Source organism: Monodelphis domestica, chromosome 5 (genome assembly GCF_027887165.1).
Source record: "Monodelphis domestica isolate mMonDom1 chromosome 5, mMonDom1.pri, whole genome shotgun sequence".
Lineage (NCBI taxonomy): Eukaryota > Metazoa > Chordata > Mammalia > Didelphimorphia > Didelphidae > Monodelphis > Monodelphis domestica.
The window spans coordinates 310,621,509-310,648,857 of record NC_077231.1 but is presented as its reverse complement, the minus strand read 5'-3'; the positions used below and the strand labels follow the sequence as shown (position 1 = coordinate 310,648,857).

The window sequence follows — 27,349 nt, the reverse complement described above, 5'->3', positions numbered from 1 at the left end:
CTGAGGCAGACAGTGATTAAGTGATTTGCCAAGAGTTACATAGCTAGTGAATGTCTGAGGCAGGGTTTTAACTCAGGCCCAGGTTTCTATCCCTTGAGTCATGTAGCTGCCTCCATCAATGAACCATTCAATCCCCAAGCATTTCTTAGGTGCCAACCACTGGCTGGAATCAATCAAATGAAAATATATGAAATGTATTCTGCCGGTTAGGCACTGAGCTGGTTCTGGGGATACAGGAACCAAAAATAAAGGCTCCCGCCCTCAAGGAGCTCACATTCTATTGGAAGAAGCAGCCAAGATTGTGGCTGGCCTGCAATGCCCAACTAAGAAATCTGATAGGGAGTCTCCGAGGATTTAGAACAGAGTCTGACCACGTCTAGGGAAGGTTACTCTGGCCACAGCAGAAAGGATTGTTTGAAAGAACTGTTAGGAGCTTTGACAACAGTCTGGGTGGGTGGGTGGCAACAAGGTCCTGTACTAGAGGGCTGGCACTGAGAGCAGAGAGAATACAAGTGGAGGTGAGAATCAGGAGGCTTCGTAACTAATTGGAAGTGAAAGGTGCAGGAGTCGGAGGCAAAGTCATGCCTCAGTGATGGAGGACTGAGTGAGGATGGTGCCACTGGGATACAGGAATAGGGTACCAGTTTGGGGGCTAAGATAAAATAGGAGTTCAGGCTGAGACATGTTGATGTGGCGTGTTGGAAAGGCAGACGGGTAGGAATGCTCCGTGGCATTTAAGAATGTGGTTATGGAGCTCTGGGCAATGTAGTCGAGAACCCATGATATTTACTACACGCTTTGTGGTGCCAGGCAGGGCCTTGAAGCTGCTACTCCAAAGAGGTGGAAGTGACCAGGTCATGCCACCAAGGCATACAGTCTAGTATTCGCAAGTGAACAGAATACAGGGTTGGCTGAGAAACGGGTAAATAAAGGAGAGCTCAGGACGGCGATCCAAGGAAACCTTTCTGGGAGAAGGAAGTTTCCATGAAGGAGGTGGCACCTGGGTCAGACCTTGAAGAAGGAAAGAAATGATAATAGAGATGTGGAGGAGATTGTTCCAGGGGACCAGCCTGTAGATGGGCTTCTGGAACAGTAAAGTGTATGGAAGAAGCCTGAGGTTTGCTGGAACCCAGTTGTGGGGAAAGCTACAGAGGCAGCTCCTGAAGGAAGTGACATGGTCCACGCTGTGCCTCAGAGAGATTGTTTGGCAGCTGGGTAAGGCATGGGTCAGAAGGGGACATTCTGGCACTCGGGAGGCCAGTCAAGAGGCCATTACTAGGCAAAAGGGCTGAGCAAAGATGATGGCGGTGTGAGCTCAAAGGAATCAGCTGCTTAAAGGAGAGATTTGGAACCACCGATAAAGTGATTCCCAGAGCTGGATAGCACCTCCTGTTCCAAGACTGGAAATGAGACAAAGGGGAGGATGACACAGCTTAGAATTAACCAGGGGCCAACTGGATAATTAGTTTGTAAGGAGAAGAAGAGGAGGAGTAGAAGGAGGAGATTGTCACGGAGCTGCCAAGTATTTGTTCTGAATTGTAAGTGCTTTGATTCATGTTGGTTTTTTGGGTCTAAGCCAGAGGGTCTGCATCCCTCCATTAATTGAATGCCTCTCAGCAGCTCTCCACGTTTCCTTGTAGAAAGCCCCCCAAGGGTAGGTCACACCTCCCAATGTAATTATTTATCATTTACTCTTGGATCATACATCAACGACCAACTGAAATACCCCCCCCCCACCATGAATGGTGCCACCAAAGCGTACCACACATCCGTGGGCAAAGTATTGATTAAGGCGACCACGACAATTAGCAAACTCGCAATCCCCAAGGTTCTGCAGTCTGTCTGTGTCAACAAAGAGCGTCAAAGATCTGAGAAGTTGAGGTTCAGCCGTGTTCATAGTTCAGAACTTCTGACAGGGTAAGTAGACAGTTGTTTTGTTTCTCTGTTTGAAGAGAATGGGGGTAGATTGCAAATAGCTTAGTTAACAGTTAAATACAGTTAACACCATTTCAGGCCCGACTGGCACTTAGTAAGGATGGGTGAACGCCAACAACCTCATTCTCAAGTTCCTCATGTCTCAAACGGTTATTTCCTCTGTCTTGGGTCTGACAAAATCCAAAGTGTCCTCTTGGGGGTCTCTCTAGCACTTCACACTCGAGGGCAGGGAGGAGGTGGCGGCTGGGCTGGGCACGTGGGCTAACTGCCTGCTCCCAGCCCCAGCGTGTCTGTGCCAGCCACAGAATGTCCTCACCTAGTGAAAAAGTTGGTTGCAATTTCCTTGAGAAAATGGCGTGGATTTAGCATGTAATTAAAAACATTTTGTGTGAGCGCGTATGTACGCGATTGTTTTTGGATGTCTGGAAATGTACGAGCGTGGATGTGTGTGAGTGGATCGGAGAATCTCTTTCCCCATCTTCCTGGCTTCAGGTTCTTCAGTGGCTCAAAGGTTTGTGATTGTGCCTGTGTGGGTGCCCTCTCAGACCCCTACACAGATCGATGCCCCCTACAACTTGGTGGGTGGTCTTTAAAAGTCGCAGCAGCAGCAGAAAAATTCGCAGCTAACGTGACACCAAGCTGCATGGAGGCTGATCCCTGGACAACCCCTCCTCTCCAGGCCTAGGATATTTTGGTCTGAGCTTTCAGAAAGTTCCAGAATCTAGAGGACTTGGAATTCTGCCTTTCCATACCCTTTCTATGGCCCATTGCACATCCTGGCTAGGGCAAGGCATTGCCTCTATGACCACACCGCTAAGTAAACCCCGATGGCTCCCCAGTACTTCCAAACTATTCTTTTGGGCATATAAAATCCTTCCCAAACTGGCTCTGTGCAACCTTTCCAGGTTGAGGCACACTCTCTGGTCCCATCTTCCACGACCATGCCTTTGCAAAGGCTGCTCTGTTATGTCTGCCCTGAGTTCCTGGTTCACTTTGGCACTCAAGAGCCCTATTTTCTTCAAAGCTCAGCTTGAGTCCCACTTACTCCAGGAGGTCTTTCCTGATCCTCTACGGCCCCTTTGCCACACCCCGCTCTCTTTCTGAATCTGTGTGGGCATGTATCCATATGTGTATGTGCACATATATGTCTACATGCCCACACATATATGTTGGGTGTCCCCCCATAGAATGTGGGGAGACATATGCACATACATACTCACCCACACTTCTGAGGAACAGACATCATTTCTTTTTTGCTAGCACAGTACGTGGCATACAGTAAGCATTTAATAAATGCTTTTTATACCCAAGGACACAGACATTTCATAAAATCAGGGTGAGCATCTTCTTCCTCTTCATAGTCATGTATTGAACACCTACTGTATGCTGGGCACTGTGCTTGGTGCTGGAGACACAGAGACCAAAGAACCCCCCCCCCCATCAAACAAACAAACCAATCCCTGCCCTCAAGAAGCTTCCATTCTAGGGGAGATGAGGTGACAGGTACAAAAGTAGGGGAGTAGTTATATGCTGCCCAGTGTTGTCAATGGATCCATTTGTTTGGCTAACGTTCCTTTTTAGTTACAGGGCAAGCTTCTGTTGGAGAGGGGAACTAGGAAATAACCACCATTAAAAATATCAATAAAACATTTATTAAGTCTTTTTTTCATGATCCCTTGTGTGAGTCTCTTTTCAAAGTTGTTGAGGCAGCTAAATGTTGCAGTAGATAGAGTTAGGAAGATGTGAGTTCAAATCTCACCTCAGACACTAGTTGTGTGATTCTGGACAAGTCACTTGACTTCTATTTGCCTCAGTTTCCTTAACTATAAGAGGAGGAGAATCTTAGCTATTGTCTTATAGAAATATCGTGAGGATCAAATGAGATAATAATTGTAAAAATTGAGCACCGTACCTGGCACTTGTTAGTGCTTAATAAGTGCTTATTCCCTTCTTCTTTCCTTGTCATAGGGAAGCCTCTGTGCTTCAGCATCTTAAGTCTGCATCACAGCGTTAATGTTGGAAGCCACCCCAGAGGTCATCATGCCAGCTCTGCCATGGCCCAATCTCTGATCGCAATCTCTAGGGATGGGATTGGAACGTCACGATTCCAGGCTTAGACGCTGTCTACGTTCACTCTTAAAGGCTCTTGTGCCATTTCCAGGTAGTATTCAATTCTTTGTTAAAACCTTCTAATGGGCCGGGTGATCATTTTAGCTGTTAGGGCCATCATGTAAATTCAGAGGAGCAGTTATGCTACAATCTTCCCCGTTTGCCTACCTCTCACACAGATTACCCTGGGATTGCCATCGAAACAATAAAACCTGGGGGGGACGAATTGTCATCCTGTTGCAGCTCGCCCATTAAGCACCATGATGGCGGCTGTGGCCGCGTAAGAGGAAAAACAACCAGTTTACTGTTCCTCATTTCCCATGGTAAACAGATTGCTGATTTTAATTTTGAAAATAAAGAGATGGAGGCTATGTGGGTCTGTAAATAAGAGTGTGCATCTCAATTTTCTGCAAATGCTTAAGTGGTTTACATCTGTTTCCTCCCAGTTGTATTTCTCAAACATGAATTTCCATTTTAAAAAGAGTCGTAAAATCACTACTGTTTCTCTGTGGATCTATTAGCAATAAAATAGCCTACAGAGGTTTGCACAGCCATGGAAAATGTACAGTGATAATAGGCTGTCCTGCTGTTCCATGGCTTATGCAAACTTTACATTCATCACTGCAGAACCATCTATCCGCAGGGTAGCACAGCAAACAACTGAATAAAAAAGGCCAAAAGAAGGAAGATGATTCAGAAAGCTTTGTACACACACCATTAATCAGACATGATGAATTCGCCAACTCAAAAGCGGGCTTTCTTCCTTAAAGCCACGAGAAAGGGACCAGGAAGTGGGGGTGGGAAGGGGGAGACCTATCAGGTTGATCGTGGGCAGAAATGGACACCTTTTGGTAAAATTAATCTCCTACCAGTGAAAAGGACTTCTCATTCGCATCCGGCGTGATTCACCCTCCTTTGTGTTTTTAAAGAGCAAGGAGAGTCCCCGGAATGGAAACTCTGAGGCCCCTAGACAATGACATCCATCTTAGATCACTCGAAGTGGAGGAGTTGAAAGCATCCCATTCCCTTCAGATACAGAAAATAGCTTCTCCAGGCCCTGAAATTAGCACCCTCCCCCTCTCTTCCCATCGTCGTCGTCTCCCTTCTGGGAAGCAGATGGGGCGTCAAGCTTTGCATGTGTTCTAAGACCCCAAAAGCCCATGTGGGAGCTGGGAATGGTGGCTCATTCGCTGCTACCACCCACCTCCCACCACAACTGAATTCCACCCCATGTAGAGAAGATTTAAAAATACTTCAAGTCAATTAGCTGGAGATGGGAGTTTCTAGAGTTGTGGCAAGGTACGGGGCCCCAGTGGCACCCTGTCTCTAATGGGACACGAGGGGGTGGAGGTATATTTAGTGCCTTTTGTCCTTCTCTTTGATGGGGCACTATTTAGCATGTTATTTGCACCATCTCCCTGGAATACAAGAGATAAAGAAAGGGGATAGAAATAACTTGACGAGCTATTATACACAAAGCTGAAATTGGCAGGGATCTCAGGGTCTCTTAAGGCAGATGCTCTTGGAGGCCATAATGGGGGAATCTCCACAGACGTTACCCCAAGCTTCCTGCCCCAGTGTCTCATCGCAGCCCGAAGGTGACCTTGGATTCTTCAAGGCTACCAAGCTGGAAAGGCTTTGAGTTCGGTCTGCTGATGGGCTGAGTATCTGCTGTCTGAGGACCCACCTGGCTAACTGATGAGATTTATCTTCAGAATGGACTGCAGGATAACGGATTTTCTAGGCACAAAAATGCTTCAAGATCATCCTCTAAGGGCTAGGGAGGGGAGGTTGCAATTTGCTTCAATGGAGGGAATGTTTATGCCAGTGAAATAATTAAGTATCAAAGTAAAATGAGGAGAAAGGTCTAGGAAATGGGGAAGGGAGCAAAGCTATAACTTGGGTGGTATGAACAGGACGCCAAACTTCTGAGGACACCAAGAACATTTGTATTGTAGCAAGAATCATGAGTTAAAGGAAGGGTCTCCATCCTTGATGCTGTTCCCCATACTCCATTCTGCTTCCTCCCCTGGTGGCAGCATCTTCAGTCACCATCTTACAGCATTCTGGGGCCTTTTCCCACTGTGGTACGATGTTCCAGGGGTTCTCTTCCCATGGGGCCATGTATTCTGAAATTCCAACATCCGTTCTCCCCTCTCCCACCACCATTGCATTTATCCCTTGCACCAGGAATGGTAGTTATCTAAGACCTGCATCAGCAATGTCCTAACTGTTCATTAGACTTGGTGATTTGGAAAATAAATGATGCAGCAATAGACCATAGCATGGAGAGGTTGAAGAGAAACCCAACCAGAATAAAATAGTGAAGACACAGAAACATCACTCAAGAATCCCAGCATGGCCATGCCCCAAATGGGAATATTAAAAATCATTCTCTGTCAGACCTACTAGCTGTGTGATGTCACATAAGTTGGACTTCCCTACAGACTCTGTTTCCTCATCTATATAATGGGGATAATAACCCCACCTGCCTCCAAGGATTGCTGTGAGGATCAGGTGAGAAAATACCTTTAAAGCACTATATCAGTGCTAATTATTGTTATTATTGTTATTGAATGGTGAAGTTAATTTGGAGCCCATTCTTTGAATTTGCTTCCTCAGCATCTGCCCACTTTTCTCACTGCCTGAATAGGGCTGTGTCCAAATAACTCCCAAACAAAATTCCATTCAGAAAATTCAGTGGGGAAAAAATCTGCCAAATCACGTCTGGATTATTCAATCACAGAATACTAAATCTAGAGCAAGAAGGGACCTCCAAGGTCATCTAGTTCTACTCTTGCCTTTTACAATGAAAGAAACAGGTAATATGAACAGGATGCCAAAATTCCGAGGGCACTGAGAACATTTGTATTCTTTCACTAGTGGTAAGTGGCCCTTAGCTAATAAGTGTCTGGGATGGGATTCAACGGGACCAAGTAGAGTAGAGGTTTTCTCATCCAGGGAGCCAAGACATATGGATATGAGTTCAAATGGACTCCAAGCCATCAGATATGAAGATAAAGGGGACAATTGATAGCAGTCTCAAATTTGGGGCAGGATACTTTGGAGGCCATGTGACATTTAGAAAGAGAGTTAAGGGGAGAGATCGATTTTCCATAAGCCTGGTGTCTCACACTATCACTCATTTAATAAATTCTTAGAATTCAATTCAGAATTGTATCTATTTTGTATATACCTGTATATGTACATGTTGTATCCCTTGATAGAATATAAGCTCCTTGAAGGCAAAGACTGTTTCACTTTTGTGAAAATTGACTTACTATTTTTGTCATTTTTGCCAATTTCCTGGAAGCAAATGAAACCTTAAGGTTGTTTTGATTTGCATTTCTCTTGTGAGCAGCGTTTTGGAACATTCTTTCATGTAGTTGTGGATACTTTGTAATTATTTTGAGAACTGTCTATTTACCTATTGGGGAATGACTTTTTGCTCTTGAATTTTTCTGTTGATTTTCTATATATGTTGGATACCCAACCCTTAGTTGAGAAAGTTGATACAAAGGTTTGTTTCTAAGTGATCACTTCTCTTCTTATTCTGGATACATTCATTTTGTTTTTGCAAAACCATTTTTTATTTCAAGTAATCAAAATTTTCTATTTTATTTTTATAATTCTTTTGTAAAATTATAATTCATTACATATGGTAAACATTTTAATCTTTTAATGTTAACTTGTAGACTTGTAATTGTCTCTATCTTTTGTTCAATCAAAACAACTTTTAAAGACAAATATAATTGGGAGAAAATACCACCTTATGAGAGGGCAGATACCCTAAAATACTAAAAGACATTTTATGGAGTGACTGCTATCAAGGAGGAAAGGCTGGAAGATTTGGGGAAGAATTTACCTGTTCTATGAACAATTGGGGAATAAAAATACTATATAGTAGTTTCCTATTTTCTTTAATCATTCTAACTAATTAAGGCATTAAGTTCAGTGGTTTCTCTGCTGCTGAAGAATTATCCAAGTTTTGTTACCCTAGGATAAAATCTCATTTGCTCCACCCTAGTTATAACTCTTTTTGATGTACTTGGTGATCTAAGTATATATCAACAGATCCTGATTCCTCTCCCAATCCAAACAAGACTGGACCAGGTAATGTCAGGGACAAGCTATGAAAGAAAGTACCCTGTAAGGCCAGTGGATAGAACTGAGAAAAATCCAGGGCATTCTCTTGAATATTTACATAGATTTATTGTGTTGATTTTGAAGACAACTATAATGGTACAACTTTCTCTTTGTTCTTTCCAATCTCTGGATGATTCTCTAGAATATTCAGTCCTTTATCTAAAGACCTGTGTGCTGCTCCCATGATCTCCTCAGGTAGAGTAAACTTGAAGTGGTAAAGTGACCATATTGGGAGGAAAGATAAGGAAACAAGAACTCATTGGGCTAAGGAAGGGCCTTGTGTGGAAAAGGAAGAGGAGTCATCAAGCCAAATCCTACAGTTTGCTAGTGGAAGGAAAGTGACTGGTGACAGGGACATAGCCAACCTGTGGCACCATAAGAGTTAGCAGTGCAGAGGATATTGAGTGATAGCAATAGGGTGGGTTTACACATTGGAGACTGAAGACAGAGCCCACAGAAGATGATAACCTTTCAGGGATAGGCATATGAAGAGGACAAGAGAACTAGTTTCTCTGTTTCTCTTCTTCTTCTTCTTCTTCTTCTTCTTCTTCTTCTTCTTCTTCTTCTTCTTCTTCTTCTTCTTCTTCTTCTTCTTCTTCTTCTTCTTCTTCTTCTTCTTCTTCTTCTTCTTCTTCTTCTTCTTCTTCTTCTTCTTCTTCTTCTTCTTCTTCTTCTTCTTCTTCTTCTTCTTCTTCTTCTTCTTCTTCTTCTTCTTCTTCTTCTTCTTCTTCTTCTTCTTCTTCTTCTTCTTCTTCTTCTTCTCCTTCTCCGTCTCCTCCTCCTCCTTCTCCTTCTCCTTCTCCTTCTCCTTCTCCTTCTCCTTCTCCTTCCTTCTTCTCCTTCTCCTCCTTCTCCTTCTTCTCCTTGTCCTCCTCCTCCTTGTCCTCCTCCTCCTTCTTCCTTCTTTTTTCTTTTCTTCTTCATTCTTAGCACAGTGTCTGGCCCACAGTAGGTACTTAATAATAACTGAATGGGTGAAGGAGGAATCAGAGAAGTAAAAAGAAGAGAACTACAAGAATGTAGTGTCAAGAAGGCTAAGGAATGAGAGAGGGTCAAGAAGCAGTGAGTGATCCCATTTTATCAAACTGGAACTTCAGTGAGTTGATGGAGGAGATGACAAAGATGCCTCTTTACTGCTCTATTGATGAGAGGCAAAGTTCAGTGACTAGAATCCCCAAGCCTCCACCTGCCTGTCTGCTAGGGAGAGAAAACAAAAGAGCTTTTGGCCACACCACTGTGCCTTCACCATCTAAATACTTGATTTGGAGGGGGTCTATGAGTCAGTGATTTCATTGACTTGGGAAATTCCTGGTAAGAAATTCCTTTTGTCATGAAGGTGGGGGGGTACTTTCTCTACAACTTATAGCCTTAGAGAGTTGCTGGGGGGCACTAAGAGGTTAAATGACTTGTCCAGCATCACATAATCAGTCTCTGTTGGAGGCAGAACATGAACCCAGGTCTTCCTGACCCTTCTTCTCACACTATCTGCTTGATCATCCTGCCTCCTGTGAGTCCCCATCAAGTATCTGTCCTATGAATCTGAGAAGCAGCTGTTTATTTGGTGGGGTTCAGTCTACCAAAATACTTTATTGGCCATTGGCAGAAAAGATCCCCAGTGGGGAAAATGACCAAGTTTAACACATGTGGAGACTACAGTCTTATTTTGGGTGGAAGATGGTGGGCACAGAGTTCATTAACTCCCTGCCCCACTCCCCTCTTCCAGATCCTGTAATGGGTTCTTGGCAGAAGAACATGGGAAGCGCATGCCCCAAATTCCCATGCTTTTGGATAGCAGATAATGGGTGGAGATACAGGCTCCGCATGAATCATGATGAAAGCAGTACTAGCAGTTGCCTTTTTGAAGAATGATTTAAGTTTTGCAAAGACATTTTGCTTGGTTTCAGGCCAGATGTGCATGCTTGGCCCCACCCTCCATGCAAAGCACCCCCCCCATTACCTGTGTGCTCTTTATCAAGTGTTTATTCACTGATAGTCCCCATGTGTCTCTTCCTTCCACACCTCCTTGGCCCCACAATGCATCTTCTACACAGCAGGACAGGGTAATTCCCTGCATGCGAAGCAGTAACTCTAGTAATAACAATAACTCTTAGTACTTAGAGCTTCTCATCCGAGGATGTCACCCAAGCTCAAAAGAAACGGAAACAGACCGGTACACTGCAGTTTGGCAGCCAGGGTTCTAGGCTTGATTTCTTGATTGAGATCAAGAAGTGCCTATTTCTAGGTCACAACAAAGATGGCCAAAGCTTCCTAGGAAGAAGGAATGCTTTACCCAGGACACAGAAAGAGACCAGATGTGTTCATTGTACAGAAGTTCAGGAGCTTTAAGAGCATGGCAAGAGGACTTCTGGCTTGGAATATCAGGTAGGACTTCATGGAAGAGGTGGCATTTGAGTTGGTCCTTGAAAAACAAATAGGATTTCAGAAGTATAAGAAGGAGAAGGAAGGATTTCAAGTATGGAGATGAGAAGGGCAGAGGTTTGGTGGTGGGAAAAGAAGGGTTGGATTTTTTCAAATATGGCAGCCCTCCAAGATTATGCCATCTCAGGCTGCACTGATAAGGGAGGGTCAAGGAAGTGATAGCCCCACTCAGTCCTGGCCAGACCTCACCTGGAGCCTTGTGTTCAACTCTGGGGACCCTGTTTTAGGGAAGACATTGGCAAGCTGTAGTGTCCAGAGGAGGGTAGCCAGAGTGGGAAGAGGTCCTGAGTCTATAGCACATAAAGGTCAGTGGAAAGAATTGGGAATGTTTGGAGAAGGGAAGTCTCTGGGCAGATGATATAAATCTTCAGGTGTTTAAAGACAGAAGGGTTCTACTTGTGATGTCTCGTCCCAGGGAACAGAACTAGGAACAACTGGTGGAAGCTTGGGAGAGGTGGATAACGTAAGGGGAGACTTCCTGACAATGAGAAAGTCAGTTTTCATTTCAGCCGTCTGTTGTCTCCCCTCTCTAAAGGGAGGTTAGACTAGATGGCCTGTGAGGTACCCCCCACCCAGGTCTAACACTATCTTAAGTCATTTAACCTCTGCGAGTCTCTTAACCCCAGTGTCTTCATCTGCAAAATAGGGATAATAAGAGCACCTGCTCACAAGATGATTGCGAGGAGCAACTTAGATTTTCCTTTATTTAAATGGCACTTTTCAAGCCTTCAAGTTCTTTAGAAATTATGATAATTATGATAGTACTAACCATAACCTCATCACTCTCTCGGAAACTTCTTCAAAGTTATAGCATCAGCTCTGGACTGACCTGAAGGTGGATCCCATGTGACTTCTTTAAGTTAGCAATATAACACCAGGAAAAAAATGTTGGCCCTAGAGGACCTAGGTTCAAATCACAGCTTTGACACAACTACTGATGTGATCTCGGATAAGTCCTCGTGAGGCCTTTGTTTCTTCATCTGTGAAATAGAAAAGAGGGTTAGGCTGAATGGTTTCCAGGTCCTTTGGAGCTCCAGGTTAGAAGCAGCTAACTGGGGTGGTGGATAGAGTGCTGGATTTGGAGTCAGGAAGACCTGAGTTCAAATCCAGCCTCAGCTGTGTGATCCTGGGCAAGTCACTTTTTAAATCCTGTTTGCCTAGAAAATTACCCTCCCCTCCAGGCTGAAGATCCTTTTAATTTCAAGATGCTTGACTTTGAGGTGGTCCTGGTCCTCATTGATGCTGTGATGCACCCAGCAGTCAGTAGTAACCAGTATGTTTGCTTCCTTTTAAAAAATATTATAATTTATTTAGAATATTTTTCCATGGCTACGTGATTCATGATTTTTCCCATCCCTCTTCCCTCTTCCTTTCTGGAGCTGATAAGCAATTCCACTGGGTTATCCATGCATCATGTTCAAAATCCATTTCCATGTTATTCATAATTGCAGTAGAGTGATCTTTTAACATCAAAATCCCAATCCTGTGTCCATCAAACCATGTGACCAATCCTATGTTTTTCTTCTGCGTTTCTGCTCCCACAGTTCTTCCTCTGGATGTGGATACATTCTTTCTCATAAGTTACTCTGGATTGTCCTGGGTCATTGCTTTGCTGCTTGTAGCAAAGTCAGTTACATTCAATTGTGCTATAATGTATCAGTCTCTGTGTACAAAGTTCTCCTGGTTCTGCCCCTTTCACTCTGCATCAATTTCTGTAGGTTGTTCCAGTTCACATGGAATCCCTCCAGTTAATCTTTCCTTTGAGCACAATAATATTCCATCCCCATCAGATACCACAATGTGTTCAGCCATTCCCCAATTGAGGGACATCTCATTTTTTTGTTTTGTTTTTTGTTTTTTTTTGCCACCACAAAGAGCGCCGCTATGAATATTTTTGTAAAAGTCTTTTTTAAAATTATCTCTTTGGGGTACAAACTCAGCAGTGCTATGGCTAGATCAAAGGGCAGGCATTCATTTAAAGCCCTTTGTGCATAATTCAAATTGCCCTCCAGAGTGGTTGGACCAATTCACCACTCCACCAGCAGTGTATTAGTGTCCCAATTTTGTCACATCCCCTCCAACATTTATCATTTTCCTTTGCTGTCATGTTAGCCCATCTGCTAGGTGTGAGGTGGTACCTCAGCGTTGTTTTGATTTGCATTTCTCTAATCAGGAGGGATTTTGAACACTTTTTCATGTGATTATTGATAGTTTTGATTTCTTCATGTGACTTTTTTTTTTTTAAGAATGAATGAGCTCATCAGCTCTGTTGCTTTAGAGATGCTCTTGTGGAATTTCTCACGTCCTGGAGTCTATCTCCTGTCTGTCTGCATCAAGCACATGCCTGCTTTCTCCTTGGGTGACCTTGCTGGATGGGTGTGACCTTCCAGCTCTCTCCTGCTGAACTGGACCATTGGTCCTGGACCAACAAGCCTTCCAGTGATGCATTGGGGAGCCAAATTAGAAGACGTTTTTATCTTTCTTTGTATCTCTAGCACTTGGCACAGGACCTGGCATATAGTGAGTGCTTAATAAATACTTGTTGACTTGAATTAAAGATGGAACAGCAGAGAAGTCTGAGACAGTGGACAGAACACTGGGCCTGCAGTCAGGGGGACCTGCATTCAAATCCAGCCTTAAATATAATTGCTAGCTGTTTCACCCTGGACAAGTCATTTAACTTCTGTTTGTCTCAGTTTCCTCAACCATAAAGTGGGAATAATAAACTACCTCCCAGGGCTGTTGCAAGGATCAAATGAGATACTAATTGTAAAGTGGCTAGCACATAGTAGGTACTTAATAAATGTGTATTCTGTTCTCCTCCCCTTCACTTGCTATGGAAATGCGCCCATCTCTATGATGAAGCATAAGCCAGAGTAGAGTATTAAATACCAATCAGTGAGAGCCTGCGTGCCACTATCAGCACTCCAGCAGACACACAAATGTTGGCTCAGCACTTGCTTGGCAGGAGACTTGCTCTGTTCATCCTCATAAGATAGAAATAGAAGCAATGGGTCAGAGTGGCAACGATGGAAGTATAGGTTTGATGTCCAGAAAACTTTCAAATGATCAGAGCAATCCTTTGATCTAGAATTAAAGAATCATAGCATGTATGAGTTTCAAGAGACCTTAGAGGCCATCTAGATCATACTATACATCAGTGTCATAAAGTAGTGAGTTCCCTGTCACCAGAGGTATTCAGATAAAGAGTGGATGGTTACTTGGGGAGATTGTAGAGTGGATTCTTGTTCAGGTAGGAGTTCAAGTAGATGCTTTTGATTTTCTACAATTCAATTACCTGTGAAAGACCTTGCAGGAGTCACAAAAGATTCACGTCTTGGATTTTGTCCTCCAGAAGCATTCAATCCAGCTGGAGAGACAGGAGCTATCCCACACATAATGTTACAGCACCCTGGTCACATCGACTAGCCCAAGCACATGGCAGCACTCAGAGGTGCTTCTGACCCTAAACAGCCCCCAAGGGAAAGATGAAAGAAAGCAGAGACTCATTTAGGCAAGGTAGACAAGAAGCATTTCAATGCAAAATCATTTGGGCTTTTCTTTTTTGACTCCGAGCAAACCCATTTGTCACATTTCCCATAAATATACATTTGCACTATTTATTACCTATGCCCATAAAAGAAAATTGTATTAGGTGATTGTGCCGAAAATATGTCAAAAATATAATTTGCATCTCTTTTCTGTGTGTGTTTTTGGTGTGCACCAGCCATATTTCACCTCTCTAATGCACATATATATCTCTGCTGAGACATATATAAATGCTATTTGGTCTTCCTGATCTTTGCTTTTATTTTCTTGGTATAAAAATTTCAATGCAATTTGCGATTCTAAAAATATTGCTTTTGAAAAATACAGTATGGATCCTTTGTTCATCTAATTCCCATAATCCAATCCAATAAAACATTTACTAAAAGTATATTAAAGAGAATGTCCTGGAGGATTTTCTTCTCTTTGTCAAGCTGCCACCTGGGGATTGGACAGAATGCTTTCTATGTTCCTTCGAATCTCCCAGAATCTATCTTTCCTCAGTTAGGCAAGTCCCTCCAGCTCCCCCTTACCCCAAGGTGGGAAAAGTCATTTTTCCTCTGAGCAAGTCAATAAACTACAGAGGTTGAGATTTGGGTTATTAAAACTCATGCTTTACTTTGCAGATGTCAGATGATGGGAGGGGGGCTTTATTCACCCACGTTATTTTTATTTATGGTGTCTAACAGTTTCTTTATATGTGAAAAATGTTTCATAGTTGCTTTTATTGCTTATTCCTCTAAGCCCACTGTGAAATAGGTCAGCCCCGTGGTCTTCCTGTTATGAATGCAGAAACAAAGCTAGAGAAGGTTAAGAATTCTCCAGTAGTTGCAGAGAATAACATGAAATGATTCAGTTAGACCCTGGGCTCCTGGGGCTCTGGTTCCTTGTCTTGCTCCCACAATTTGGAATGCACCTCTCTTTCCCTGTAAAGGGAAGATACTGGATTTGGAGTTGGGCAATCGGGGTCTGAGACTATCTCTGCCACATATTTTCCTTTTCTTTGTTTCTATCAATCAATTAGTCAGTCAACATTTATGAAGTGTCAACTTTGTTCCTGACACTATGTTAAGTGCTGGACATGCAAAAAGAGGCAAAAAGACAGTCTCTGTTTTCAAGGAACTCATAATCTAATGATAGTGATGATCATCCATCCATCCATCCATCCATCCATCCATCCATCCATCCATCTATCCCTCCATCTATCCCTCTATCTATCCCTCTATCCCTCTATCCCTCTATCTATCTATCTATCTATCTATCTATCTATCTATCTATCTATCTATCTATCTATCTATCTATCTATCTATCTATATCTATCTATCTTTCCATCCATCCATCCATCCATCCATCCATCCATCTATCTATCTATCCATCTATCTATCTATCTATCTATCTATCTATCTATCTATCCATCCATCCATCCATCCATTTATCCATACTTTCCTGCCTAGGTTCCTACTCTACCCACCTATCCCCCCCATTCCTTCCTCTGAGTTTCATTCCCAATTCTACATTTCCTATGAGATATTTCAAAATGGATGTCCCATCAGTATCTTAAGCTCAACATGTCCAAAACTGAATTCATTATATTTCTCCCTAAACCTTCCTCTCTTCCAAACTTTTCTCTTCCTGACAAAAGCACCACCATTCTTCCAACTTCATTACCTAGGTAGGTAATGACTCTCTCACTCCACGTATTCAATCGGTTATCGAATCTTTTCACTTCCAATCCCATGAAATCTCTTGCATTCATCCCCTTCTTTCTCCACACACAGCTACCTCCTTAGTTTGGGCCCAAATGACCTCTCTCCTAGATCATTGCACCAGCCTTCTAATTGGTTTCTCTGAATCAAGTCTCTCCCTATGCTAGCTTATCCTTCACACAGTGCTAGATTAATTTTCTTAAATGCAGATATGTTCCCCTGAGTCTCCTACTCACCCAACTCCAGAGGCTTCCTATTTCTTCTAGGATAAAATTGATTTTAAAGTCCTTCTACAATCTGGTTCCAATCTATCTTCCACCTCAGTGGACCTCACTCCTCCTGATGCACCTGGCAATGTGTCTTCTCTCTGCTCCTCACTCACAATGCATCACCTCCCATTTCCGTGTCTTTATACTAGCCATATCCCACGCCTAGAACACGATCCCTCTTATGGTGTCTCTGTCTGCTTAGCATCACCTTCTCCATAAACCCTTTCCCAATGTCTCCACCCCTCCCCTTCCAAATTACCTCGTTTTTAAACTACTTTGACTATATTTGTATTTCCTCTCTTTATGTCTATGCTACACATATTTTCATGGGTATTTGTGGTCCCTTGTATTAGAATATCGGGTCCTCGTGAGTTGGGATTGTTTCTTTCTTTGTACTTGTATCCCCAACACCTAGCACAGTCGACATAGTAGATGCTTGATCAATGTTTGTCAATTGATTGATTAGATGACCTCTAAGGTCTTTTCTAACTTTAAGTGGGGGAGGGAGAGGTATAGATGTTGACTGTTGACTGGCCAACAAGTCCTCTCTCACTTCTAGTCTAGGGATATCCTGCTTACCTTCTGTCTTGGAATCAATACTATGTATTGGTTCTAAGGCAGAATCGTGGTAAGGGCTAGGCAATGGGGGTTAAGTGACTTGTTCAGGGTCACACAGTTAGGAAGTGCCTGAGGCCAGATTTGAACTTAGGATCTCCCGACTCTCGGCCTGACTCTCAATCCACTGAGCTACCCAGCTGCCCCCAGTATCCTACTTTTCTTGAACCCTATATCAGAGCTTTTCTCCTCCAGGAAATCTTTTTTGATGAACTCTGCCATCCCTCTCATCATGCCTTTATTCTGGTCTGTTTAGTTGCTACTATCCTAGTACTGTTCTTGCTGAGCCAACAATTCAATCCAACAACATTCACTGACTACCAGGTCTAAAAGATGGAGACCCCGATGGTCCCTTTCAGCTCAATCTATGATCGTATAAATTGGCGAGTGAAAAAGAAATCGGGCTGGTCACGTGGGAAGCACAAGGGGAACTGCTGGACAGTTCCCTGGGCATCCACTGCGTATTGGCTGGAGCCTCTGGGAAAGATTTTTCAGGCTTGGGTTAGAACCAGGAAGGCTACCCAGGCGTGAGGCGCTGAAGTCCAGGTCATTGCTGGAACATCCCAATCAGCCACCACCCGTATTGCTCAGAGTATTTGGCAACTTGGCAACTGGAGATACAAAGAGCTGCTCTCCAGAAGCCGCCTTTTAATAGAGGGGCGCAAATGGACAGAGATAAGGAAAGACACAGCAAAGAAAGTCATATAAATTCAGTTCAAGAGGGAGCCCAGGCGAGGGCTATGGGAGTAATGATCTCGTGCTTCACTGGGAGCGATTTGGGTGGGGGAGCCTCTCCTGGGCAAAGGAGGTCGTGACTGCTGATTGATTCATCTTCTCAATGGGTGACTGTGCGGGCTGCTAAGATGAGGAGGGTTTGGTGTGTCTGGGGACTCCCCAGAGTGTTCTAATGCTCCCCTATGTGAGTCTTGGGCTGGGAGCTGAGAGACCTGGGATCCAATCCTACTTCTGCCTCTCATCAGTTGAGTGGGACCTTGTAAGTCGTGTAACCTCTATGGGGTCCATTTTCCACTAGAATAAGTCTCTGATTCCGGGATCCAAAGGTGATGAGCCTCCTGTTGCTCCAGCTCAGCTTCATCTAACAACCTGCAGGTCAAGAAGCAATCGTCCTCCAAGTATGGCTGTGCAGAGGGGGGAAGAGAAGGACCTCTTTGTATGGATAAACACTTATGAACGTTCTCCATCCCTGTGCTGAAGCAGATGTTCCCTCTGAGCCATTCCTCTGCCCTAGGGACTGCATTAGAGGGGACCCCAGGAACAAGGACATCTCTGTCTTTAGATTAACAAAATGTTGGGGACTTAATTTGAAAGATGAGAGAAAGTTCCTCTTAGAGCTTGGATCCTGCCTGGCTCTGTGACCTAGCTTGTCCAAGCCTCCGTTTTCTCTTCTTTAGAATGGGGATAATATTAGCACTCCCTTCCCAGGCTTGTAGTGAAGATCAAATAAGATAAAATGTCTGAAGTTTTTTGCGAACCTTAAAGCACTTTTAAAATGAAAACTTGTATTTTAATTTTTTTAACCCTTATGTTCTGTCTTAGAATCACAAGTATCAGTTCCAAGGCAAAAGAGCAGCAAGGGCTAAGCAATTTGGGTTAAGTGACTTGCCCAGGGTCACACCATTGGAAATGTCCAAGGCCAGAAATGAACCCAGGACCACCCATATCCAGGTCTGGTATTCTGTCCACTAAATCACCTAATTGTCCCTGAACTAGTATCTTTATAAATCAAGAGGCCCAGAATTCAGACGTCACACTGGCTCTAGAAAACTTAAGACTTTTAGGAAAGAACAAGAGCCCCTTTTAGGGTTTTCTTGGCAGAGGTACTAGAGAGGTTTGCCATTTCCTTCTCCAGCTCATTTTATGGATGAGGAAACTGAGACAGACAGGACTAAGTGACTTGTCCTGGGTCACACAACTAATAAGTGCCAGAGGTTGGATTTGAACTCAGATCTTCCTGACTCAATTCCCAGCACCCTATCCATTCTGTCACCTTAATGCCCCTATCTGGTAGTTTCCTAGTTTAACTGATCTTAAATACGAACTAGGTTTTGAGCTGGATTGTTTTTTCTGCTGAAAAAGCACGTGTGTTGTCATCTGTTTTTCAATTGTAATCCCCTGGAGAATAGTTCTGATCATTCTGCCCTAGTTACATCCTGGTCTGCTTCGAATAGTTTGTCCAGAAATCTATTACACATCAGTACTTTATCATTATTTGGGAGGCTGCTCATGAATCATAGTTATAGATTATAGAGACACAACATGGTATAGTGGATGTAATGCTAGATGTGGAGTCAGGAAGACCTGGGTTCAAATCCTACCTCAAGACACCTACTAGCTGTGTGACCCTGGCCAAGTCACTTCACCTTTGTCTGAGTCTTATTACCTGTAAAGTGGAAATGATAATAATAGTGCCTACCTCTCAAGGTGGTTGTGAGGATCAAATGAAAAGTGTTTTGCAAACCTTAAAGTGCTCTATAAATGCTGACACTGATGAGGGATTAGATGACCTCTAAGGCACCTTGTAGTTCTCCATCCCTGAGCTCAGGGAACATTAGATGTGGATGAGACTTCAGAGGTCGCTGAGCCCAGCATCTCCTCCCATAGCTTAAGGGAAGAAGAGTGGAGTGCTCCTCTCTTGCTGTTCCTTGGCAGAGCTCCAATGGGAACCATCCATCAGGAAGACATCTCTGGGCTATGGGACTTCCTTCAAACCTGGTTAAGGGGATGGCCAGGAGCCAGCAGCCCTTCTTCCCCCATCTGCCTGGAAGGAGGCCATCTTGTCAGTCCACTCGTGCTCCGGCCCCCATTTCCTGGCTGACACTGTCCCTGAGGGGGACATCTCAGCGCCATGCAGCCCTGGAGGACAGGTGATGCCTCTGCATCATGAACTCAGTCCAATTTGAGCCAAAATGATTTCTTGGCTGCCAGAAATGTGCTTTCATTTTCGAAGATGCCTGCACGTAGGGCGGCCACCCTCCCACCAGATAGTGGGCTGTCAAAGGAAACTCACATCCTACCTCTTTTTTCATGTGGTTTTCCTATTTCCAGTAGCAACTGGGTGCCAGCAAGAACGGAACAACTTTAAAAAACAATTAACAGGACATGTGGTGCTCATTGCTGGCTGAAGCTACCCAGCCTCATCTGCCTGCACACACTCAGCATCCCTCCATGAAAAATGTTTTAGAACTAATGAGCTATATTTGCATTCCCCTTAGAATGGATTCGGAATTTTTCATCTATGCCTTGCCATGAAAAATGGATGTGCTCAGCGCGGAAGTCATTTGGACAAAAAGCCCAGCTGCCCGCGAGAGACAATGTTCGGGAGGTGGGAAACACTCCCGCCCCCAATCCAACTTTCCAAGTAACTTCTCTCCATCCCCCTCGTCTCCACTAAGGAAGGCCAGGTTGATGGCAGAGATGGAAATTTCCCCACATAAACCGAGATGCTGATGAGATTTGTTTTTGGAGATAATCTGCAGCCGGGAAATTTTTCATAATGTCACTGCAAAATAAATTAAAATGTTCATCTTCATATGGCTGGTTCCATTGCATTAAAATAAATGTTGCAAGCTCATTTAATTAGTATAGTTAGGAATGTCTCTTCCCTGCTTCACTGACTCTCCAAATCACAAGTTAATTTGTCAAAATCAGACCATTGTTTTTCCTTCATTCTTCATTACTGAAGACAGCCCCATTTGAATAAATGTTTATGCTACAGAGAGCAGAAGCGCTGAACAATCCCAAATATTTTCATAAGCCAGGACTGCAAAAGTTTGGAGCAAAGAGAACTAGAAAGCCTCTCCCCCCCTTGGTAGTTATTGGCTATTTGGCTAGCCAGAAAGGTAGAAAATTGAGTAGTCTGCTCTAACTGATGAAGCCAGGCAGATCATAGCTCATCCTGGCGGCTCCAGCCACTCGGAAGCCCCTTTCATCTATATTTTCAAAGACAAATGATGACAAAAGATTCCATCTCTATAAATTACCCTAATCAAATCATTCTCTTCAGGAACTCTTGGCTAATCAATTAGGCAGTGTTTGTAGGGTGGGTTTTCTCTTTCTTTCTCTCTAATTTTTTCTTTTTTTAGGAACTGGCCGCCTGATTCCAGTCATTCACCAAAGCTGGACACAGGCAGATGAGGTTTCCTTGTCAGTCACAACTAGGGTAAGCCAACTGGGACTTTGCCCAAGGGTGGAAAAATTTAGGGGGTGTTGACAGCATCTTTCCAAAGGACACTTCCTCTGCTGCTTACCCTGTCAATGGCCCTTCATTCATTGCTCAATATGCTGGTGGCTCTGTCTCCCAGCATCCTTGCTCCCCTGCTTAGGTCCACTCCTAGCAATAGCAATACCTTCTTTCCCATGCTAGTCATACTTTCAGCATGGTGTAAAGCTCTAAATGCCCCAGGCTATGGGCTTATCCTTATCAGCCCTCAAGCAGAATACACCTCCCTACCATACTTGCTCTAAATGAAAATTGTCCTAGTTATGGCTCTGTCCCTTCTGAAATGGCCCCAGGTTCCTTCATCCTCCATGCTCCCAACTTCTAGGAAGCATTGTAAATATGGAGTTAGAGCTAATAAAAATAAAAAAGCCTGGCTTCCTCTTTGAGGGGTGGAGGAGATGTGGTTAATGACAGAGATCAGGGGGAAGATGGCCGAGGTGTTATTTATGTGGCCAGTGTTTTGGGAAGGCATCTCTCGGTAATGGATGGGAGAGATTAGCAGATAATCATCAGGGTCCCACATTAATGAGATATCACATTTCAGCTCAGCTAAGTTTCCTTCCTCCACTGGCAAAGGCTCCTGGGCTCAGTTTTTCCCATCTTTGTCCTGAGAAAGGGATGGCTTCTCCTCGCTGCAGCCTTCCGGTATCAGCCAGGGTCCCCAAAACAAGGAGGTTCAAAGACACTTGTTACTTATATCACTTCATATCTAATGGGGATAACAGGATGCATACTAATAATAATTATAACAATAACACCTGATATTTATAAAGCTACGATGCAAAGTATTTCATGCACGCAATCTCATTTGAGTCTCATAGAATCAGAGGAATGATCACTCTCATTTCTCCGAGGACGCAACCGAGGCTCTACTGGACACCCAGAAAGAGTCAAAAGCAGGGTACACACCCGGGAGCTTCAGTTCCACCCACTTTTTCCTCCCTGCCTCACTGGGTAGAACTTGTCTCATAGGGCCATGCAAGAAGATTGAATGAGATTATAAATGCATAGCACTTTGTAAGATTGCTTTTTCATTTTTTGATTTTGTTTTATTTTTCTACCAATGACATGTGATATCAAATTTCCACATGGAGTTTTTCAAAATTATAAGATCCATATTGTCTCCCTCCCTTTCTCCCTTCTCTTCCCACAGCTGGCAGGCAATTCAGTCCAGGTCATATGTGTATTATCACACAAAATATATTTCCATATTGCTCATTTTTGTAAGTGAATAATCTTATAAAACCCAAACCCCAAAACATAAATCCAAATAAACAAGTGCAAAATCACATGTTTTCATCTGCATTTCTACTCCCACGGTTCTTTCTCTGGAGGTGGAGAGCAGTCTTTGTCCTAAGACTTCAGAATTGTTCTGGATCATCGTATCACTGATAGTAGCAAGGTCTATCACATTTAATCACTCCATAATAGTGCTGTTACTGTGTACAATGCTCTCCTGGTTCTGCTGATATCACTTTGCATCAGTTCATGGAGGTCTCTCCAGCTCTTTCTGATAGCATCCTATTCATCATTCCTTATCACACAATAGTATCCCATCAGCATCATATACCACAATTTGTTCAGCCATTCCTCAATCGAGGGATATTTCTTTAGTTTCCATTTCTTTGCCACCCCAAAAAGAGCTGAATACCTGCTTTTTTCAGAGATTTAAAGTGAGAAAAGACCACAGGGGTCAGTTAGCCCAATCTCCCTCATTTTATAATTGAGAATGGAGGCCCAGAGAGGGTAAACCATTTACTCAAGGTATTGGTACCAAGTGAATAGGGCACTATTCAAACCCAGGACCTCTGTCTCCAAATGTAGGTCTTTTCCCTGATATTTTTTACTACTTATTTGAGTTTCCTAGAAAATCCCCTAGTGCTCTCCAATGGTTCTTCAGTCTCACTTAAGGGGTTGCAAGGATCTTCTTTTCATAGATGAAAATTAAAATGTTTAAAGCATTATCAGTATGATTTTGATGATATTTAGCAGGGTCAATCCTTAAAAACATACATATTCTTAAAATTAAGTTTGTTTTTTTAAAGAAGTATGAAGAGACCCCAGTTTCTTCTTCTATAAAATGTAGAAGTTTGATTTCAGATCCTTTATAGCTTGGAAACAAACCTGTGAAATGTACAATCCTTGTATCAGAGACTTTCATGGCAGGAAAGGACCAATTGTGCTCACTTCTTTGACTTCTAGCTGTGAACCATTAAGAAATTCATTTCTTAACTATTGTCTGATACCAGCTCCCCTTGGAGCAGTCAGGTCACAGTTTCAGATTAGAGCTGGAAGGCATGTCTAGTCCCTCATTTGACAGCTGAGGAAGCTGAGGCTTAGTCATAGGATCAGAGATTTGAGAGCTAGACAGGCCCCATTGGCTTGGTGATCTCCCCAAGATGGGGCCTCTCTCCTGTTAGGCAGGTTCATCCCCTAGCCTGTGCTTCTACCTCCCACATCCATACTATCCTCATCTCATTCTTCATGGTGCCTTAGAGGTGACTCAAGGTTCCCAAAAGCTAGGTCAACAAAGCCCAAGTTCTGGTAGATCCTCCCAGGAAGGAAAGGCTTCAAATGCAATCCAGGCAATAGGTGTTGTCTGCTTTTCAAGGACCCACTAGATCTCTCCCAGGATGCAAGGAAGCTAGTAGAGCACAGATCCAAATGCCTGAGGAGCAACTTGTTTCAAGAGTTGGATGAGATGATTTGAAATTGGGTTTGCTATACAAGGATAAGTGTTTCACGCTCTGACTTTTCTTACCTGGATTGACGATCAGCTTTACTTCTGGTCTAAGTTAGTCTTTCTGTTGTTTCCCTGCTCAGAAATAAAAACACCTATTGCACAAACCAGGATTTCCCGGAAAGAGTTGCTCATCCAAACATGAGAAAGGGGGAAAAGGCATCTCATATGCTGCTAAGCAAAGGACTCTGAAGGAGGAGCTATGGAGGCAAGGTAAGGCTCCAGCAATAAATACATTTATTGGTTGGACAGTAAAAAGTACTGAAGAGTTTAAAATAAATTCAGAGTTATTTAAACTTAATTTATGGCCAGGAAAATAAACCCTCTCTTCCCCCATTAATGTTTTTTATCTGGGCCATCAAATGTCACACCCTACTAGTTTTGGATGTAAGGTCACTAGAAACAACATATCAGAGGTGTCAGCAACACAAATCAAGTGAAATTCCCCTAAAAATAAAAACGTCAGGAGTAAAATAATAGGCAATAGTTATTTCATGCTATGAAAGACTCATCATATATCAAAGGGTTCACCTTTCCCTACCTTTATGATATATCTATTCGAACACTAAATAGACTTCTGCTTAACAGACAAAGTAAAGATAGCAGGCCATGGAACAATAACGATAATAAGAATGATGCCGCCTACATAATGTGGCCATTTGGAGGCACATAAACATTAGAAAATACATGGTTCGATATATCACTCGGAGAAACAATGACCCTGCATACATAGCATCCCCACCGCGCAGCATGTCATCAGTTAGCGGAAGGGGTCATCCTCAGAGGTCGCTCCTGGCTCTATCTTCGGAATATGAATACAGATGGTGCGTGGGTTCAGACATGGCAAGAATGGATGTCTTGTGGCTCCTGTAGGAATGGCGGAACCGAGGAGAGTGGCTCCGAGCTGGGAGATTGCCCTGCCTGAGAACCTTGGACAGAGATGTTGAATAAAATAGTAGCAAGTACTACTCTGAGGATAGGAGATGATGGAAGGAAACTTAGAGCAGATGGGTTCTTTATGATCCCCACGCTGAATGATGGAAGGGGAGCAGTACTTGCCACAAGGTTTGTTATTGCTGAACATACAAACCAGGGGCAGCACAAATACCCTCTGGACCGTGTTACCTTTGAATATATCCAAGTCTCCAGGATAATGATTACAGGTATGTCCTTTCAACACTTCCTACAACTGTTCTCTTAAGAAGATAAAGGGGGAGGAAATCTCACTTTCTGAATCAAGGACTCGTAAGCCAGAGGACAAAACAGCACAAGGGATGGATAAAGGCACACGGAGTCATTCACATACAAGGATGAATTTGGCCCAGGACAGTAGTGAATGGTTACTGAGTGCCATAAGACTTTAGCTTCATCTTTCCCAAATCCATATTTTGATGGAAGAGGAAAGAAAGTTATATTTATCATCCAAGAAATAACATAGTGACATGACTGGACCAAGCCCATCCATCATCCCTCTTATCCCCAATGTTATCATATGGTAGCCCTTCATTACCAAACAGGTGAACCACCTGCCTTCATGAATTCAGTGTCTTCCTTCAGGGAATTTCCTTTCCCTCCTTCAGAATGGCAGGTGGACCTCCATGCTCAGTTACATGGCTGTCTGGCCTGGTTGTCATTAGGGAGTTTGGGCCCCAGAGTTTAGGAAAGACATTCTAGAGAGCATTCTGGGAGGATAGATCAATTGAAAAACCTGGAAAGGAAGACTCAAGGGGGAGTTGAGAGCTGTCATCAAGAATCTAAAAGTTTGTCAAGCCAGGTCTAGGGATGGGAGGTCCTGGGTTCAAATCCAATCCCAGACACTTCCTATCTGCATCTCCCTGGGCAAGTCACTTAATTCCAATTGCCTAGTCCTTACTGCTATTCTGCCTTGGAACTGATCCTTAGTATAGATTCTAAGACAGAAGGTAAGGATTTAATATATATTATACATAACACACACACATATATATAAATATATATGAATGACTCTTTGTTCTATTTGTCTGAAGAGGGAAGAACAGAGAATAAGGTGGGGAGGGAGGAGTCAGCAAGAGGCAATTTTAGGTTGGCATCAGAGAGAAAAAACCTTCCTAACAATTAGTGATATTCTAAGATAGAAAGATATCTTCTGCATGCTGTCTGCTTCACTAAACTGAGAGCTGGAGAACAAGGACTTTTTGGTCTGTCTTTGTATCGCATGATTGCTGCCATGCAGTTAAAAGCTCATTGACTAGATTCTGGAGGTGGTGGGGTTCTCCTCCCTGGAAAACTTTAATCAGAGGCTGAATGACTTCAAGAGGTCACAACGGGTTCTTTGTCAGAGTGGGTTGGCCTCTGAGGTCCTTTCCAAGCTGGGAATTCTATGATTTGAGGACACAACTCACCCCCCATTGTGGTGAAGCACCCACACTGTTGTTCTCAGAGAAGTCTCTGGAAACTATTTCCTTTCTTTGCCATTCCCATCCTGCCCTAGCCCTCCCACCCATTTCTACCACTTGCCTCTTCATTGCATGTCTCCTCCTCCATTAAAGCATAGTGCTTTCCCCAATTGGATACTTGGGCATTTTGGGATATCTTCAAGAAAGACACCATTTGGGGGCTGTTTTCTTACTGACCTACCAGCAGCAAAGCTTTTCTTCTTTTCTTTTTAACAAGGAGTTTTAAGTGTATTTGTCTGAAGCAAACACTAGTGACTAGAGTCCCTCTGTTGGACAGCTCCTATTTAATTGCAGTTTGGGGTTATTGAGGACAAATGATTTGGAGAGTTTCTTATAGGAGGCAAATCAATGAATGTATGTATTTGATAAAAGTATCCTAATGAAGGCATGGGCTTAACTCTTGAGATGTCTGCCTGGGATATGGAGATTCTACTATATGGCATCCATATCTAGCATTTCATCTTTCAGAAGCACCTTGGGGGCAGCTGGATGACTCAGTGCATTGAGCGTTAGGCCCAAAAATGGAGGTCCTGGGTTCTAATCTGGCCTCAGACACTTCCTAGGTGTATACCCTGGGTAAGTCACTTTACCTCCATTATCTAGTTCTTACCCCTCCTCTGCCTTGGAACCAATTGGTTCCAAGACAGAAGGTAAGGGTTTTAAGAAAAGGAAAGGAATGAAAGAAACACCTTTAAAATGTCTGGGCAGCCACCATTAGGGCATTTCAGTGCAGGAGCATGTACTGGAATGATTCAGATACATACTTAAGTTGCTAGTAGTAGTACTAGTGATAGTCTCTCGGTGATCGAGAATGACGATTGTCTTTGTGCATTATCATCTACAGTGTACCCTCCTGTGGCTTTGGAGTCCAGAGGCTGAGGCGCACAGTTTGTGGCACACGGGGCCTGGGATGCCAGTTGTTACGGGAGGTGCGGGTGTGGCCTGGTGTCGGCGTTCACAAGACGTCGACGTCGCTCATCTTCAAAGGTGGCGGCATGGTGAATGTGGGCTCGCCAGCTGCTTCTGTCAGAGGCAGTGAGTTCTAGTTGCTTTGGTGCAATGCCAGCCCACTTCAAGTTGGACTTTAGCTGATCCTTGAATCTTTCTTTGGTCGGCCTTGTTTCCTGAGTCCAGCTGACAGTTCACCATAGAATACCTGTCTGGTATTC

General features: G+C 43.4%; 1 long non-coding RNA gene across 1 annotated transcript; it reads left to right on the top strand.

Annotated features, from left to right (window-relative positions):
• The first annotated feature begins 10,195 nt into the window (after nucleotides 1-10,195).
• On the top strand, nucleotides 10,196-27,136 carry LOC103106531 (uncharacterized). The gene is made up of 3 exons (XR_001625322.2): nucleotides 10,196-10,572; nucleotides 20,869-20,945; nucleotides 23,829-27,136. It is a non-coding gene; the product is annotated as an uncharacterized LOC103106531 (long non-coding RNA).
• The last annotated feature ends 213 nt before the right edge of the window (nucleotides 27,137-27,349 follow it).